The sequence below is a fragment of the Apodemus sylvaticus genome, chromosome 3, assembly GCF_947179515.1.
Source record: "Apodemus sylvaticus chromosome 3, mApoSyl1.1, whole genome shotgun sequence".
NCBI lineage: Eukaryota > Metazoa > Chordata > Mammalia > Rodentia > Muridae > Apodemus > Apodemus sylvaticus.
Genome location: NC_067474.1, coordinates 134,898,447 through 134,916,168, shown reverse-complemented (window position 1 = coordinate 134,916,168; position 17,722 = coordinate 134,898,447). Strand labels below are relative to the sequence as shown.

The following is a 17,722-nucleotide window of genomic DNA, read 5'->3' as shown; positions in this document are numbered from 1 at the left end:
GGGGCCTCTGGTGTTGCTGGAGGACAGTTTGTGCCAGGGACTTGACTCTGCCCACTGCTCCCAGGATCTCCTCTCTCCCCTCCTCTACCTCTCCTTCCTTTCTCTTAGGCCTTCCAACAGGACACCCAGCATCCTTTACTCTTCCATTATCCTTAAGCAGTGGAATAAAAGCAGCCAATTCTTGCTGAGGGCAGTCTTCAGACTGTGTTCCACTAAAGCCCTTTCAGAGGTGGCTCTCCAATCACTACAGCATAAATATGTGCTAAAAATACATTTTGGCTCCTATCAGCACTGTAGCAGAAAGTGGACCAGTTCTAACATGTTCCACAATGCACTGCAGCACTGGGAAAGAGTCACCGGCTTAGATAGGCTGGGATAGACTTTGGAATGGGGTCAGGGAAGATTGACCTAAAGGGCTGAGATGAGTTTGTGCTCTTTGCTTTGCTGGTTAGATTCAGGACTGAATCTACAGGTTTGAAAATCTACACAGGCATCGATAGGGACAGAGATAAGGTTAAGCCCCTAAGTATGGAGAGTGTGGGCCTCCTGTCTGAATGGCATTTGTAACAAGAAGGAATTCAAGCAGCTGTTGGATACTGTTGATGATGCAAATCGGAACTCCCCTGCAGTCCTTCTGGAATGCCCCACAGCACAGCTAAAGATGGGAACACAGTGGAAAGTGTAATCCTATATCTTCTATTGAAATGAGTTAGGATCGTTTTCTTTGTAATTCTGTCTCTGTCTGTCTCTGTCTCTCTCTCTCTCTGTCGCTCTCCTCTCTCTCTGTTTTTATATGTGTGTGGCCACACACACAGAGGTTCAATAATTTTCAATCATTCTTCTGTCTCATTCCATGAAGCAGTATCTCTCAGTCAAAACCAGAGCCCATCAAGGCTAGTCTGGCCAGATTGCCCACAAGATCCCATTTCCACAGCCCAAGGCTGGGACTATATAAGGGGCTGTCACACTCACTGACATTTCCATGGGTTCCGGGGACCTAAACTCCAGACCTCATGCATGCACAGTGCTTTAACTAATAAATCTCTCCAGCCCCCGAATTTTAATAGTTTTTTTCATGGTGTGTGTGTGTGTGTGTGTATGTGCACTTGTTGTGTGAAGTGTGCAAAGGCCCTAAGTGGGTGTCATCTGTCTTCCTTGATACTTCCCACTTTATTTATTGAGGAAGGTCCCCAATGAATCTGAAACTTGGGGAGTCTGTGAAATGCAGCTAGCCACCCTGCCGAGGAGAGTTACTGTCTCTGCCTCCCAAATGCCTGTTTTACAGGTAGCCACATATCTGCCCAGCTGTTTACATGTGTGCTGGGGCTCTGAACTCTGGTCCTCATGCCTTTGGGACAAGTGATTTATCCATCTTCCAAGCTCTGAATTCCTTAATTCTTAATCCCTACCAAGCCAACCAAGACAAGGCCAGGCAACGTGGAAGCAGCAGCTGACAGGTAAGACCATGGCTGCCTAGGACAGAGGCCAGCACAGTGTCTGTGAGGGAGGGACAGAGGCCAGCACAGCTTCTGTGAGGGAGGGACAGAGGCCAGCACAGTGTCTGTGAGAGACCAGAGAGTATTGCTCAGACTCTGAGGGTAGATAGGCAGAAGCAGCCAATGGTGCATGTTAATGAATGGCATGGTTTTCAATAAAGCTTTATTTACACAATCAGGTGGTGGCCAGAGGCCTTAGCTTGTGGACCCCTTGCCCCGCCCCGCCCTTGCCCCGCCCCCTTGCCCCACATCTAAAACTTCAAAGTTTTTGTAAATCAAAGCATAATTTTCACTCTATGTGTGAACATTCATAATAAATCCATTTTAAAGATTGAAACTTACAAAGATTAAAGAATAAACTCACTTTTAACCTGATTTACACATTACCATTTCATATAAGATACGACGTTTAAAAGGCTTCTAAGACAATGAAAATTCGAGAACTACTGGCAGTGATGTTTGCTGGGAAAACATTTCCCAATTCATTTTCATGTTAGTTTTGGCCTCTAGCCACTCATTCAGAAAGCACCTTATTCTGGAGATGGTCCCAGGTTAGGTCTCTCCTGAGGAGATTCACTGTTACCTTGCCCTTAAGTGACTCCAACCCCTGCTGGGAGCCCAGGTGTCCCCAGGCCACTGGATCCCTGGTGTGGAGGCTGCCACACTGCACACCTGCCATCCAGGACCCTCATCCTTCATCTACATAGATGCCACATAGCCCAGCCCACTTCCTGGTGGCCCAGCTGTGCCCATAATCTCCTGGGTCCCCCAGCAGCTCTGAGTCAGAACTCCATTAATCACTGTGCTTTCTTCCCCAGGGAGAGTGCGGGAAGGGGCGAGGCCAGATTTCTGGCTGGAGCTGAGGGCTCACTTCCTGCTGGGCAGGGCTCCCTCGGCAGATTGTCCCCCCCCCCCCAGCTGTCAGAGCCCATGTGGACTACAGGGAATTTGGGCATGAAGTAGGGGCTATGTACCAGGGCTGGGAGAGTCCTGCATGGTCCCCCAGACTCTGCCTGTGCTCCTCAGAGCTTCAGATCTAGGTTACTTGAGAACCTGTGTCCACCTTTTGGACCAGATCACTGAGGCTGATAAAGGACAAGGACCCTCCCCCCAACACACAGCTAAATTGTCACAGTTGAAAACAAATGCAAAATCAATACAGCAGATGGTGCTACAGGAAGCTAAGGAACGGGACCCTTAGTGATGGGGCTACTGAGTCACACTGCAAGGAAATGTGCTTACTGCTACAGTCTTCTTCAGGAAGCATTTCAGTGGAAAAGAAAAAGAGTTGATCCATTGTAGACAGTTTCTACCCCTGTGAGCTGTGTGACTATCTTTAAATTACTGAACCTCTCTGTGCTCAGCAACTGTCCATACATATTTTAAAGGAGGGAAGCAAGGCCAGCCTCACTAGTTTTGTCTTTTTCCTTTCAGGACTTAAACTCATTTATGAAGTACCAGGCCTTGTGTACAGAGGGGACCAGTCCCTTCAAGTTAGGGTCCTGTGCCAGTTCCAGGTGGTACAACATAGCAGATCTGTTAGAGGGCGAGTGGCGGCTGAGTTGCCTGCACAGTGGTGGATGATAGGAAGGACTTCCAGGTGGGTGGTCTGTGTTTTAATAAGGCCTCATCTGTAGGTTTCTGGTGCCCCTGTGAGGCAGGAACCACCTTCTCTTGTGTTGCAAGAAAGAAAACTGAGGCAAGGGAGAGGGAGTTACAATGTGTTTCCAAAACCATAAAAATCTAATAAAACCAGTCAGTAACTGTTACTGCTGGGATTTGAACTCAGGCGTAGCCCCAGGTTCAATACCACTGTAAACATTCTCCATCAAAACGAGGCTCAGGTATTAATTCTTCTTGGGCCTCAGGGATTCTTCTACCTCCATGGGACAATTCTGGTCAGGACAGGCGTGCTGGGCTAGGCGTGCTGAGGAGCTGCGGGCTGAAATCAAAGCCATAGCCATAAGCTACAGCAATGCTGCCTATGAGGTGACTTACACCCCGGCCCTGGCTGTGCACGGGCCTGCTCTACACTGAGGGGACGAGCAGGCCAGGTGGTAAATCATAGGTTTTCACGCCTTCGACATCATAGCTGAGCCCACAGATGTGAATATAAGACAGGTGGAGAATTCCTCTCCAGAACGCAGCTCCTAGGACCCACCCCAGAATCCAACATAGTGGGTCTGGTGGTGTATCCTTGCAAACCTCAGTACTGAGGATGCCTGAGACAGAAGGATTGTGAATTCAAGGCTAGCCTCGGCTAACAGAGTGTGATGCTGTCTCAAAGGGAAGGAGTCTCCATGCAGAGCCTCATGTCCCTAGTGCTTAAGCCAATGACACAGGAATTCTGGGGAGTTCATGTTTCCTTCCTTCCCTTTGAAACCAGCTGCTTTTTCCTTCAACCCTGTCAGCTCCTTGGATGATGATGATGATGATGCATTTTGTAGCAGACAAAACACCCTAGGATTTAACCCTGACCCAAAGAGCTTCCAATGTCCCATCACAGCCTATGTACCCACTCCTAACGCCCAAGATGGAGATACACATACAAAACACACAGGAGTCCAGGACCTCACTCGCTCATGCACTCAGCCCCTGGAATTTGGAACTCTTCAGGTAATTGTGAGAGGTCAGACCTGACCTCCTTCCATGCCTCCTGACAGGGGCTTTTTGACAGGGCAGGGTGTGGAGGTGACATAGAGCAGTAAGGATGGTGGCGGGGGGGGGGGGGGGGGGCAAGCTTGGGAAACAGGTTGATATGTCAGAGGCCTGGATCCTTGTGACACTGTTGTGTCCTTCAGCCGAGGGGAGGTGGAGACTGAGCGACCAGTGTGGGGCAAGGCGGCACTTTGGGGAGATGACATGGGAAGCCTGGAATTCCTAACGAAGGCATCAGGGAATTCCAGACCAGCTCTGTCACAGGTCAAGGAAGGCAAGGACAGACGACAGCCACTCTTTAGACAGAACTTTTTAAGAGAAGAACACAGCCAGCTAAAATGGCAGTCAGCAAGCCAGACTGGAGGTTCTTACCTGCGCTGCAGGCACCACTTCCGATGACCAAAACTGAAGCGCTGCTCTCTCTGGAAGCCAGCGTTCATGTCCACTCCTGCTGCGAACCCTGCTCACACACTGCTCCTCCCCGAGGAAGGGACAGCGTGCCTGGCCAGTGGCTCTTGAAGGTCTTCCATGAGCTACTTCAAGGCAGCTTGGTTTATGCCTCTAATCCTACATGAGAGGGGAAGACAGAAGCCATGGTCAGAGAGTTTTCTAGATCAATTTTAGGTACAGAACAATCCCTGCTTTATCCTGGGAGGCCCAAGCCCTGAACTCTCCCCAGGGAGAGAGTGGGATACAGTGGCTCTGGGGTGACGCCCTGTGCTGAACTTCCCTGAGCTTTGTCCTTTGCTAGGCATGTAGGCAGGGTTCCTGGTGGACCTCAAGGTCTCCAGATACCTGGAGTAGTGACTTGGACCATGGCAGGTGACTGGGGGGGTGTGTCGGGGCACCCCTGGCCTTGAACAGGCTCAAGGGAAGTCTGCTTTAAAGGCAGTTTTCTGTTTGGTTCTAGACGAGCGAGTTACAGGGACTGGCATCAGTCAGACTCTGAATCCTTGCTGGCCTGAAGATGGAAGGGCCGTGTGGGAGGGAAGGACCCAGGGGCAGCTGCTAGCAACTTAGAAGGAAACCAGCAAGGAAACAGAACCTCAGCCCCAATCACAGGGAATCATCAGGTTACATCACCCCAAGAATGAGACTGGAAAGGTATAATACTCCCCAGAGCAGGGTTGACTTCTCAGTTTACCCACACCCAATGCCAGCCTAAGCAAACTGCAGTCGTGATTGGGTGCATTCATGGTGAGGACATGGTTATAGTCTAGGGACCTAGAGAAGCAAGCTGACACCTGGGTATGACACACAATCACTAAACCTGAGGAGTCTGCTAACCCAAGACAAAACTAACATGCTTGGGACAGTGTGGGGACATGGGAGCGCACTGTGGTTTCCTAGTTACTAAACAAAACACTGTTCGAGCCCAGGGCAGCCTGGGGCAGGACAGGAGCTCCACAGTGGTTCCTGAGCAGATGAATGGAGAAGCAGGTGATGTGGCTCAGGCACCAGGGTAGCAGGCTGCCGTAAGGCTCGAACCGGGAAGCTCAGAAAAAAGCACTGCTGTGCGCAGCACTGCACATCCTAGGCATGCCGTGCTCTTTGGACTCTCTGGTGTGTCTGCTTCTGATGGCGTGGTGTGATAACTGAGAATGTGGTCTCTAAGGCTCTGATACCCTAGGTTCTGGTCCATGTCCTCCTCTCTGTGACCTCCATGGTGTGTGAAGTCGCTGCGTGTAAAAAGGAGCCTGAGAACGGTGAGGGATTTCTGAGCTTTTGTGAGTCACTGTGCGCAGCACTGAGGACAATGCCTGGTACGTGGCACAACCCGCATAACTGCCACAGACTCTGTCCCAGAGCGGAGCATACGGATGTGGAGTGACCTGCACACAGGCCTGTGGCATTGCCCTCTTGCTCGCCCTCGGCACCATGCTTTGTGGGAACTTAAGTCCTTGGCAAGCACCCCACACAGCTGATTGCTACAGAACACAGAGGTCACCTGAGGTCCTCAATGTCCCTTCCTCCCACCACACCTGCTGCTGTTCAGCTCTGCAGAGTGGCAGGCGTTTTGCTACCACACAGTAGAGAGGATTGGCTCTGTGGCTCCCTGTGGTAATTTTTTTTTTTTGAGTTTGTCAATGGAGCCACCTAGACATTGCACAACTTTGTTATGTCCCATCAACTCCAAGTCTGGCCTCCCAGTCCAATTGCAAGTATTTAAAACAAAAATAAGGGTACCTGATACCTCCCACTGAGACCCTGGAACACCCATAGACCAGGTACCACCTCCAAACCCTCCTCAGACTGTTTTAGAATTCATGCCCCTGCCCCACAGCATGTCTACCTGGCCAGATGCTCATCCCAGTCAGCAAATTCCCATCACACCGGACGTGAGGCCCACTGCCCATGAGACCCAACACTCACTTGCTATAGTTCTCTTGAGATAAGCAAGTGTCCTCTGTGCAGACATCAGGAGCTGAGAGTCCTTCCAGATGGTGTGACACTCAGACATGTTTCCTCTGAATCACACACAACCCCTAGCAGGACTCTCACCCACAGCAATGTGTGGCAATCCGTTTTTAGAACCTGACATGGTTGTGCATTCACTTAACGGGTCCAGCTGGCTGGCAGTTGCCAAAGACAGAAACTGGACAGAATTTGGTCCTTGTTTTCAGAGGAACCACAGTGGAGTCGGTTCTGATGGTGTCTGGGTGTGGGGGTGTTTCAAGCCCTTGAACCTCCCAAATGGGGAACATCAAGAAACTGCACACTGAGGAGTGATGACTGAAATAGGAGTTAGTAGGAAAAGAGGTTTGCCAGAGGAGGGGCAGGACTTGAGCTGGCAGTGGACTGGGGTTATGAGATGGTTTTGATTCATGAGGGGGTGTGGCTTGTGGAGGACCTAGGATGCGCTGAAGCGTGGAAACCATTATCATCCCATCGCCAGCCACTCACGTTCTTCCTCAGTAGCTGTGGAGAGACATCAGTATACTAGTCACCCGAGAATGTCATCCCCAAGACCCATTTCTAGATAACAAAGAGGGCTCAATGGTCTGCCACTTCTCCCCCAAATGCCACTAAAACTAAAAAGAGGACCATACAATTTGGAAGAGATCCTGAGTCACACCAGCTGGCCAGAAAGTCTGAGGACTCAGAGGAGTTGGGGTGACAGAAGGCCTAATCGGGAACACCCTGCCAACTGTTCTAGGCGGGCATAGGAAGCCCAGGACCCAGCTCAGACTGGGAACGCATCCTCTGACTCTCCAAAGGGACCAGCGTGGATGGGAAGCACTAGACTTCAGGGCCACACACCTCTGCTCCTTACACCTCAGCCAGTAGCTCTGACTGGGGCAGATGGCATGACAGATATCACAGAAACTTCTGGAAAGATCCATCCTCTTCTCAGCACCTTACACAATAAGTTCCTGCGATTCCCTCATTTGACCTTAGCACTCCATGCCTACTGTTTCTGCCAGTCACAGGCTGTTGTGTGACAGTCCTTACACAATCATGAGCCAATCCTCAGCAGAGCCACCCCGCTTCACACGCACTCCAGATGCACCAGGGCTCTTCGGAGGTACTGTGCTCCCTTCCCAGATCAGGGAGCACCTCGGCTTCCATGAACACCATCGTGTGGAGACTGGAAAAGCTGGCATTTGAAAGTCTCTGTACACATGTTGAGAGCCTACATTGATACTTGTCCTGGTTTGCTTTCTGTTGCTGCAATGAAACTCTGAACAAAAGCAACTTGGGGCGGGAAGTATTTATCTCATCTTACTCTTTCAGGTCATAGTTTATTATTGAGGGAAGCCAGGGCAGGACCTCAAGGCAGGAAGCTGAAGGCAGAAATATGGAGCAGAAAATGGCTTCCTAGCTTGCTGTCTCTATAGCTCAGACCTCCCTACCTAGGGATGGTGCCGCTCACAGTGTCCTGGGCCCTCCCACGTCAAATCTAGACAGTCTCTCACAACATGAACAAGCTCATCTGACCTGGGGAAGTCCTAACTGGGGTTCCCTCTTCCCAGCTGAGGGTGTGCCTGGTTGACAATACACGCTGAGCAGCACACACTGGATTTCACGCCTCCTACCCTGCCTGCCAGTGGGTCACAGGGTAAAGATCTGGCAGCTTGAGGGAAAAATGGATCTTAAAAAACCCTGAGATCCATTGTGCAGTTGAGGTTCAAATAGAAAGAAAGAAATACTAAAATCAGAGACTACTGCCTATCCTTTCAAAGTCACCCAAGGAATTACTGCAGCAAAACCAAACCAAACCAAACCAAACCAAACCAAACCAAACCAAACCAAACCAAACCAAACAGGTATCAGAATAAGTCATTCAAAAGAAGACAAGGTGGGAGAACAGGAAACAGGAGAAGCAGAGCGTGCGTGGCGGCTTCTGGACCATTGTTTGCCAGGATGGGGACACACTGCTGGAAATCAGAAACTTCTTCATATGAACGCACGAGTATGTTTCATTTATGGGTATTTCCAAAGGTAAAATAAAACAGACTTTGTAATTGCCAAGTATGGGAGAGCAGGAGCAAAGATTATTCAATATTTAAAGAGGCAAGAATCAGGAAAATGAAAGTTAGTTGGGAAGGAAAAGGGATAACAAACGAGAGACGTGAGGAATGGCGTAAGAAGAGAGCCAAGTGTATTAACAAATTCAATAATGCAAATAGATTCGATTATCTTATTCTAAGAGATCAGGATTTAATATATGTATGTGTATGTATGTATGTATATAAAACCAGCCATATATTTGGAAATATGACACTTATACTGATGAAGTAAATCTAAGAAATGGGGAAAATGGTTAAACAGGCAAGAGGTTTAATAGAGTCCTGGCAGGTCACACTGTAGAATGAAGCAGAAAGGACAGGCAGAGAAAAGTAGGACATTTTGTGTTTGCTTGAAACCTCTTTCCACAAGAAGGTAGAGGCCATAAGCCTGGCCTTTGCCCTAATGAGACAAATGAGGTAGTGTAGTCACAGGACCATGGGGCAAGCAGGGGTATCATGGTGATACCTGTGATCCCAGCTCCAGGGGAGAGAGGCAGGGATTATGAGTTCAAGGCCAGCCTGGACTACATAGGGAAGGAGAGTGAATGTCCTGGGTGTCACCTGTGAGTATGGACAGGACACTGAAGAAACTCAGGGACAGTCTGTAGCCTTCCCTTTACACAGACCCCAGACACAGGGAAGATGCCTTTTGCTCAAACGTGGCAAGAAAACTCTCTGCTTCCAAAGCATGTAGGCATTGAAGACCCTGAAGGCAGCTCTCCAGGCAACAGCCAGAAGTCTGGGCATCGAAATCAAAACAGCAAGTCAGGGGCGCACATGGCGGTACAAGACACTTTCTAAATGACTTGAATAAAGAAAGAGGACATCAAGATGAAACTCTAAGGGAACTGGAGAGAGAACATTACTGTTTGGAAGGTTGTAGGCACACACAATGCTTAGAGGAAAAACAAGCCTCAAATGCTTTTGTGACAAGGGGAGAGGAGAGGGGACACTAGAAGACTCCATTACAGCTGAAGTAGTACACACCTGAATCCTAGCCACTCAGGAGGATGAGGCAGGGGGACAGCAAATTTGAGAGCAGAACAGACAACTCAGCAGGGCACTGTCTCAAAACACAATAAAAGATGTTGGGGGTTGGGATTGTGGCTCAGGGGCAGAGTGTTTGTCTAGGGCAGTGGTTCTCAGCCTTCCTAATGCTGTGTGACCCAGCAATGCAGCACCCCAGTTCTGGTGACCCCCCAGCCATAAAATTATCTTCATTGCCCCTTCATAGCTACTGTTATGACTATATAATGTAAATATCTGTGTTTTCTGATGGTCTTAGGCGACCCCTATGAAAGGGTTGTGACTCACAGGTTGAGAACCACTGGCCTAGGATATGTAAGGCTTTGGTTCAATCTCTTGTATTGAAAAAAAAAAAGAAAGAAAAAAACAACCAGAATAGCACAAAAGGAAGAAATGAATAAAGCCCAAAGTAAAAATAAGAGAAGAAGCACATGAAGCAGCCACCAGCAGCCACACATGCGATACTGTCCCTGTGCCCTGACGGCGTGGATGGCCACCTGTGATGGCCACCAGCAAATAAGACAAGGAGAGAAACGCAAAGTCAGACAAGTGTTGGGAAAGGTGACATGGATGCACACACGAAAACGTTTCAAGAGGTAAGAAAATTAGAATATAGCTTTTTACGTTGACAATGCATTTGAAAACTGACGATATTCTAGGAAATGACATTATACAAAACTGGAAGGAGCAGGAAAAACAATGAACCAACCATAACCACAAGAGAAGCTGAAAGGGCCACTGAAGAGATTCTCAATTGCCAGAGAAAGGAGACAACTCACAGTGTGTCCCCTTGCTCACTAGGTTCCCTGGAAGTGCCCGAGATGTGTCAGACACTCGTCTGGGTACTGCAAGCACAATAAAAATAATAACTTAGAAACATCATAAACAGAGGGGCCTGGCCTTTCTGGAGCTGAGCATCCGGCCAGATGAGGAAAGCAAACACACGATGATGTAAGAGGCATGGGAGTGGTGGCCGAGAGCCAGGAGGGAGCTAAATAGTAGAAACAGAAGGCAGAGTTTCCACACCATGGATACCCAGATGGTGACACTGAAGGTATAAACTAGCCAGGTGTCTCCGGTAGGGTTTCCAGTGCCACGGTGAACACCATGGCCAAGAGCAACCTAGGGAGGAAGGGACTTATTTCATCTTACAGCTCTCAGGTCACACTCCATCACCAAGGGAAGTCTGGGTAGGAACCTGTAGGCAGGAACTGAAGCAGAAGCCATGGAGGAACGCTACCTACTGGCTGCCTCCCCATGGCTAGCTCAGCCTGCCTTCTGATACATCTCAGGACCGCCGGCCTGCCCGGGGATGGCACCACCCAGTGTGCTGGGCACTCTCACACCATCCATTCATCAAGAAACTGTACTCCAGCCTTGCCCACAGGCGAGCTGGTGGAGGCATTTTCTCAGCTGAGGTTTCTCTTCCTAGATAACTTAAGTTGACTCAAAACCGCAAGTGTGACCTGGGCACTGGGGAGGCTAGGGCAGGAAGATCCCAAGTTTGAGGCCATCCTGGGCTACATAGTGAGGCCCGATCTGAAATCCCATGCAAACGGACACAGCATAGAAGCAAACTTAGGAAAATGCCAAGGCTGTTGGAAGATTTGTGTAATGCTACTGGAAAGTAGCTTTCAAAGCCCCAGTTGGACTTCAGTGTTCTTTAATGGTCAATATATTTGACTATCCAAAAAATTAAGTAACCATACAACAGAAGACCTTCCCCAAACACAGATAAAGAAAAAGAAAATAGCAAATTATAACAATATTTGCAGATTTTTGAATTAAGGGTTAAGTTCTATAATTCTGGAGAAAAGAGCTTAATCTCCTGTTTCTTTCTCCCCCATCAGAATGTTCCTAATTTGAGGATGGAATGCTTGATAACAAAATAGGCACTGAGATATTTTTCAGCACATAAAAAAGGGCCATGACCCACAATATGTAGCAAGCACCTCCAATAAAATAAGTAAAAGCAGGGAATAAAAGGAGGAGAAGAAACAGACAGAGAGTCATCCAAGCAGTGAAGACACCCTACAAAGCTCACAGATATGCTGGTCTCAGTGATCAGCACAGATCACCACTGAAGGCCACTGCTCCTTTCCCTCAACTGGATGGCAGTGAAGAATGACAGTCACCTTCAGTGTGGGAGACTTGGAGTCAATGGACGTGTGTCAATGCAGCTGGAAGGTGTGTTATGGGAACCTCCTGACATGTCTCCCACAATGCATGGTGGCCTGCAGCCCCAGGAGTACACACAAGTCGACACCCACAAGCACATGCATAAACACACATGGAGGGTTGGCTGGACGGCACTACCTTGAACAGCTGAGGGTGGTGGAAACTGTCTTCATACCCATCAATTTCTTTTGTAAGGGAATGATGATTAGTCTACCCAGCCAGCCATCATTAGATGAATACATTCTCTAGGTGAAAGGCAGACACACCCTGCTGGTCACAACCCTTTCTTGTGACTTTGTGTACCCGCATGAACACAACACTTCTCACGGAAGTTCCCTTGATCTTCCTGTGGGATGAAGACACTCTGCTACCCCTATTTTCCATATGACCCTGGGAGAGGTAATGAGGCCAGGGTAGGAGGTGAGCCTAAGTATGTCCATTCCTGGGCTCTGCATATCCTGGGATAATAGAAAAGTCACCCCCCCCACACACACACACATCCATAGCTGGAAGGTCATGGATGATAGCTGTCAGCACGTCCTGGAATGGACTGTGGCTTGGGTGGGGTCTGGGACATGAACATTTTCTCATAGGCATCTCTACATTGATCCTTTGTTTTAACAATAAGCATGTTTTGCATTTATTTGTGCTTGTGCCTGCACGCGTGTGTGCGCGTGCGTGTGTGTGTGTGTGTGTGTGTGTGTGTGTGTGTGCGCGCGCGCGCGCGTGTGTATGTGTGTATTTGAGCATCTCAGGTAGCCCAGGCTGGCCTAGAACTTGCCATGTAGTCAAGGACTATCCTTGACTAGTTATGAATTTCTGGTTGTCCTGCGTCTACCTCCCGAGTGCTAGAATTGCGCTGGGTGACACCTGGAGCATCGTGCATGCCAGGCACTTTACCAGCTGAGCCACATCTCCAGTCTCACATCATACTGTCACAATTTAAAAGTGATTCAAAAACCTAGAAACAGTGGAGTGGGGTGGCCCAGAGCTGGAGGTGGGGGTCAGGGAATAGAGATGAACAGTTGCTCGTTAACGGGTCTAGATCTGTGGTTTGACAAGGGGGCGTCAGGCAGGCAGGTGGTGGCAGCAGATGTGCAGCCACCAGATTGGATTTGACATTCCTGGATTGCACACTTAAAATGGTTAAGACAGTAAATTGGGTGTATTTCACCACAATAATAATAATAATAAAAAAACAACCTTGGAAATAAGCTATGTGTCCTCTCTGAAGAGAACAGTGAATGATCAGGGAAAAGCTTGTTGTGGGAACAAGGGTCTGTCTGCAAGTCTGCATACAGCCAGTGCAAGAAGGATCCGGACCAGCTGCTCTGTGTCCCCGTGAAAGACCCACAGAGGCTGTCCTTTGGAGTCAGAGACCACAGTGCGGGCATAGGGACTAATTCTGCTGGACATTAGGGCTGGTGTCCGTGTGGCTGAAAGTTCTGACAGAACAGCCCCTGTGAACCACAGCACAAGGTTTCTAAGGACTGTGGATGAGGTCAGACAGCCCGAGCTCTGCTTGGGGCCTCGCACCTCACTCTTGGGCTAGTGCTGAGGCCCTGACCAACCTTTGAAGAGGACATGTTCAGACAGTGCCAACTGATGGGAAAGCTAAATTTGATATGCATGGGTCAGGGAACTGGAAAATGGATCTTTCTGATTTCCTTTTTATCTCCACTACTGTGGCTTATGGGTCAATAAGATATGGAAATCCAAGACATGGACACACAGATGAGACCAGTAGGCAGATCATGCCAGGCTACAGGTATCTAGGAGAAGTAAGGGGGAATAAAGGCATAACTCATTTACCACAGGATATGAGAGTAGTGAGGGGCAGCCCAGAATCTGCACTGACGGCAGCAAGATGACCTGGGTTCATTCCTGCTTTCAACCTTTTATAGCTGTGTGGCCTCAGCTGAACTGCTTAACCTCTCTGAGCTCTATCCTCTTCATGAGTCCAGGAGAGGAGCCCTCCCATTGTATGTTTTTTTATTGGTAATAGAAGACATGCCCCAACAGACCAAAGGATCCTGCCAAGGCCAGTGAGCCGATGAGCACGCTCTGGTACCTTTACGAGCATGGGTGGCTCTCTGGAAATGACAAAACTGGGAAGCCTCCCCCAGACATGGTAAGGCTCTCAGAAGCCAAGAGTACTGCCCTGTGAACCCTCTACCTTGTGTGTAATTTAGCATATGTGTAGCGGTGGGATTATGAGGGGGGGATAGTATCACGGGATGGACTGTGTCTGGAGTCCGGGGTAAGGGTCCGATGATTCCTCTTTCCGTGGGAGTGGCAGTATGCCTGATCTTCCAGGAGCCTGGTGCAGATGATCACAGCTGCTCCAGTTTCAGAATGGCTGTGCAGGACCATGACCTTCTTCAGTTCCTTTGCATGTCCCTTCCCTTCCCTGGTGACACACCTGCTCCTGCAGGCCACACCACAACCTGGCATTGCTGTTATGTGCATCTGGCCACTTAGGGAACTGTGGGATCCTTCCTGGGCCCTACCCAGGTCCTCCAGACAAAAGCCTCCCACTTACATGTCAGTAGACCCATGGAGCACTGAGATGGCCTTCTCCCCTGAGAGAATGACCAGACAGGCTCTGGGCCTCATTGATATGCCAGTGAATACTGGGGAAAACACCTAAGCAAGGAGAGGGTGGGCAAACAGGAGGGAGGCACCTGGGACTGAGGACAGAAAAAAGGAACGTGCAGTGAATGGACCCCACTATATAGGAGTGAGAAGCAGGGAGGGACCTCGGGTTCCACTTCAACAGAACAGGCTTTAGTCTCCAGATCCTGCGAGGGGGAAGGGTAGGGGAGCATCAGTCTCATATGGTAGGGTAAGGCACCCTAAAACCTCAAAGAATGATGGTGCAGGCTGAGGAGCAGGAGTGACCCTGTGGGCCAAGACCAAAAGAGCTGTCCCTGCCATGCCAGTCTACAAACAGTCCTCACTGGAAGGTCCACAGGCCTGGGCTGCGTGCATTCGCGGGAGAGCAAAGGGGACACTTCCCTCCCCAGGGCCCCTGGGACACCCAAAAAGGAAGCAAGCTGATCCAGCTGAGTGGCTTCCACAAAACACTGCTGCCCTGGCTGGCCTTCGGAGATGCAAAGGTGAAGGGGACACGGCTCGCCTCGTGACATCAGCTAGGTGGGAATCTGGGCTAGAGCTGCAACATCTTCCGTCTGCAGAGGCAGAAACCTGGGGGCGGGACAAAGCCACGGGTGCTGAGTGTCTGTGTTAACACCGTCCTTACACTGATGCCATAGGAAGGCTCCACTCACATCTGTCAGCTGAAGAAACTGAGGCCCAGAGCTGTGAGCTGTGAGCGGCCTTCCATGGCAGAAGGCTAGCCCAAGGCTCTGGCATTGAAGAATCGGTGGCTCTCAGGTCATTGTCACCGTGTGGCCATTTCACAGCTCAGTGTCTCCGTATGCTCACCTGGAAAATGGAGGCAATAGGGCTTATCTAGACTGGCGTTGGATTTAAATAGCACAGTGTCAATTCTCCGGAAATTGAGGCCTGCCCCTCTTCCTCTTTTGGTTATTTCTGACTTTCAAGCTTTATGCCTATCTACAGAGCTAGTCTACACAGGATGACTGTGGGAAGCTGCAGGGGCTGAGAGCTTCAGTACTTGGTCAATACCTGCTAAGGAGATTGCAAAGCATGACCACGATTCTGGAAGAAGGATGACTCTCTTCAGCCACCATAGCCTCTTTAGCTCACAGGGGAAGCCTAGCGGTAACCAGGCTCTCCAGGAATCCTTCTCAGCCTCTGACCTAGGGACCAGGCTACCCCTCATTCTTAGTTCTGACCCCCTCCCCACCTAAGCAGCTCAGGGTCTCATAAACAGGTAGGGCCATGCCTCTGCTACAGAGCAGAGCCACTGGGCTGCTGTGACTCTTCCCTTTCCTGGCCTGGTGCCCTGAAAATTTTTTCCATACAGTGTTTCCACAGCTTGACCCCAGTGATTTGCATGGTGTCCAATTCTTCTGCCTAGGTTTCTGTCAATGTGATACACACTAGAGTCATCTGAAAGGAAGGAACCTAAATTGAGAAAGTGCCTTCATAAGATGCAGCTATAAGTCATTTTCTTAGTTAGTGACTAATGGAGGAGGGCCCAGCCCATTGTGGGTGGTGCCATCCCTGGGCTGGTGGTTCTGGGTTCTGTAAGAAAGCAGGCTGAGCAAGCCATGGGGAGCAAGCCAGTAAGCAGCACCCCTCCATGGCCTCCGCATCAGCTCCTGCCTCCACGTTTCTGTCCTCTGAGTTCCTCTCCTGACTTCCTTCAGTGATGAATGGTGAGTGAAATGGAAGTGTAAGCCACTCTTTTCTCCTGACCTTGCCTTTGCTCATGGTGTTTCATCCCAGCCTTAGAAAGCATAACTAAGACACCATCTGTATGCCGGCTCTGGTTTCTTATCAGTGAATCCCCTCAGCTCTGTGGGGCCTGTCACACTTTATAGGAGGCAAGGAAGCCTTTGTCCTATCTAGGGGACATGCCATCCTGAGGCAACCTTTCTGACCATTCCCTGGCCCTGACTGGCCACTCTTCATTTAGAAGTAGTTAAAACAAGGCTCTAGTTTGAATCCACCCTCTTCTGCTTCCAAACCGGATCACCAAGGCCCAGCGTTCTTTTAACATCTCCGGGCCTGTGCTAGCTCATTTGTAAGGAGGGAGGAGAGTCAGTGCCTGCCCAGCCGGGTCTGGAAAAGCCATCTATTACCTCATCTACAGAGAACACTTAGCGTGGTACCTGGCCCAGAGCCTCAATGAGAGTCCATAATATGAACAGAAGCGCTTGAAGCCAGCCTGGCTCAAAGCCCCGCACTCCTCTGCCCTGAAACCAACACACAGCAGTGTTTGAACCCCTCCACCTTCCAGCTGATCCTTCGCACACAGACTATCTCCACCATGACACTCCCTGACACAAATCCTCTGGTGGCCCTCAAACAACACATTCCTCCTAACACTTGGATGTTTCTTACATGCTTGCCAGGATGTCCTGGGTGCCAATCTTCCTGGCTCTTATCTTATCCTCCTCACTGTATATAAATCCACCCCATGTAGCCCAGGCCAGCCCAGCTCACATATACCTCTTCCACTCAGCTCCAGAACTTCCAGGCCCTTGTCAGCAGTGGTGGCTCAGCTGGAGACATTGCCTGCTACTGCATTTACCTTCCCTAGCCTGCTCATGCATGGGACACAGTGTGTGTGTGGACAGATGCTACGGGTACAGCAGACTCACTCTGCTGTGTTTGAGAGCAGGATTGAGAGGCCTGTGATTTACAGCTGCTTCACTCAGAGCCCTGAGCAGAGCTGCAGACAATAAGTGAGTGAACAGACACTGAGTTCTGGTAATTGACCATCCCTGGGTGACAAGAAAGAAATCTACAGGTGAGTGGATGAGGAGAACTGTTGCTCAGCAACTTCTCCTGGCTCCTGTTCAATCCAGCAGACAGGTATGAATGTGTCTCAGAGCTGCCCGCCTGATTCAGAGTTCTGCAGCCCAGCACCGGGAGGCCTGTGCAGTCAAACTCTGTCTCTCAGCCTTGGGCCCTGGGGATAGACCAGGTAACAGACGACCAGAAGTCCTGGCTGACCCCACCACCACCAAAATCACTAAGTATAACTGGTTTCTCAGCAAACTCACTCTGACTCTCAAGACTGTCAGGTCCTCTCCACTTCCTGCTACCTTCTTGGAAGAGCCTCACCACCTCCTGCCTCCCTCCTGGCCTCCATGCCTGTGTTGCTCCATCATCCATGCTGTTATGAGTGGCATGCTTCTGTATGAAGTCTGCCTGGGCGCCATGCTCCTCGGGCATTTCTGAAGTCACCAACCTTCC

The 17,722-nt window shown here is 49.8% G+C and overlaps 1 protein-coding gene across 3 annotated transcripts in view; it reads right to left on the bottom strand.

Annotated features, from left to right (window-relative positions):
* Hivep3 (HIVEP zinc finger 3) overlaps positions 1-17,722 on the bottom strand; it is a 137,416-nt gene that overhangs the window by 65,948 nt on the left and 53,746 nt on the right. For all 3 annotated transcript variants that reach the window (XM_052177215.1, XM_052177216.1, XM_052177214.1), the window contains exon 2: positions 4,527-4,721. The gene's annotated coding sequence lies outside the window, so the exon portion shown is untranslated. The remainder of the gene's footprint in view (positions 1-4,526; positions 4,722-17,722) is intronic.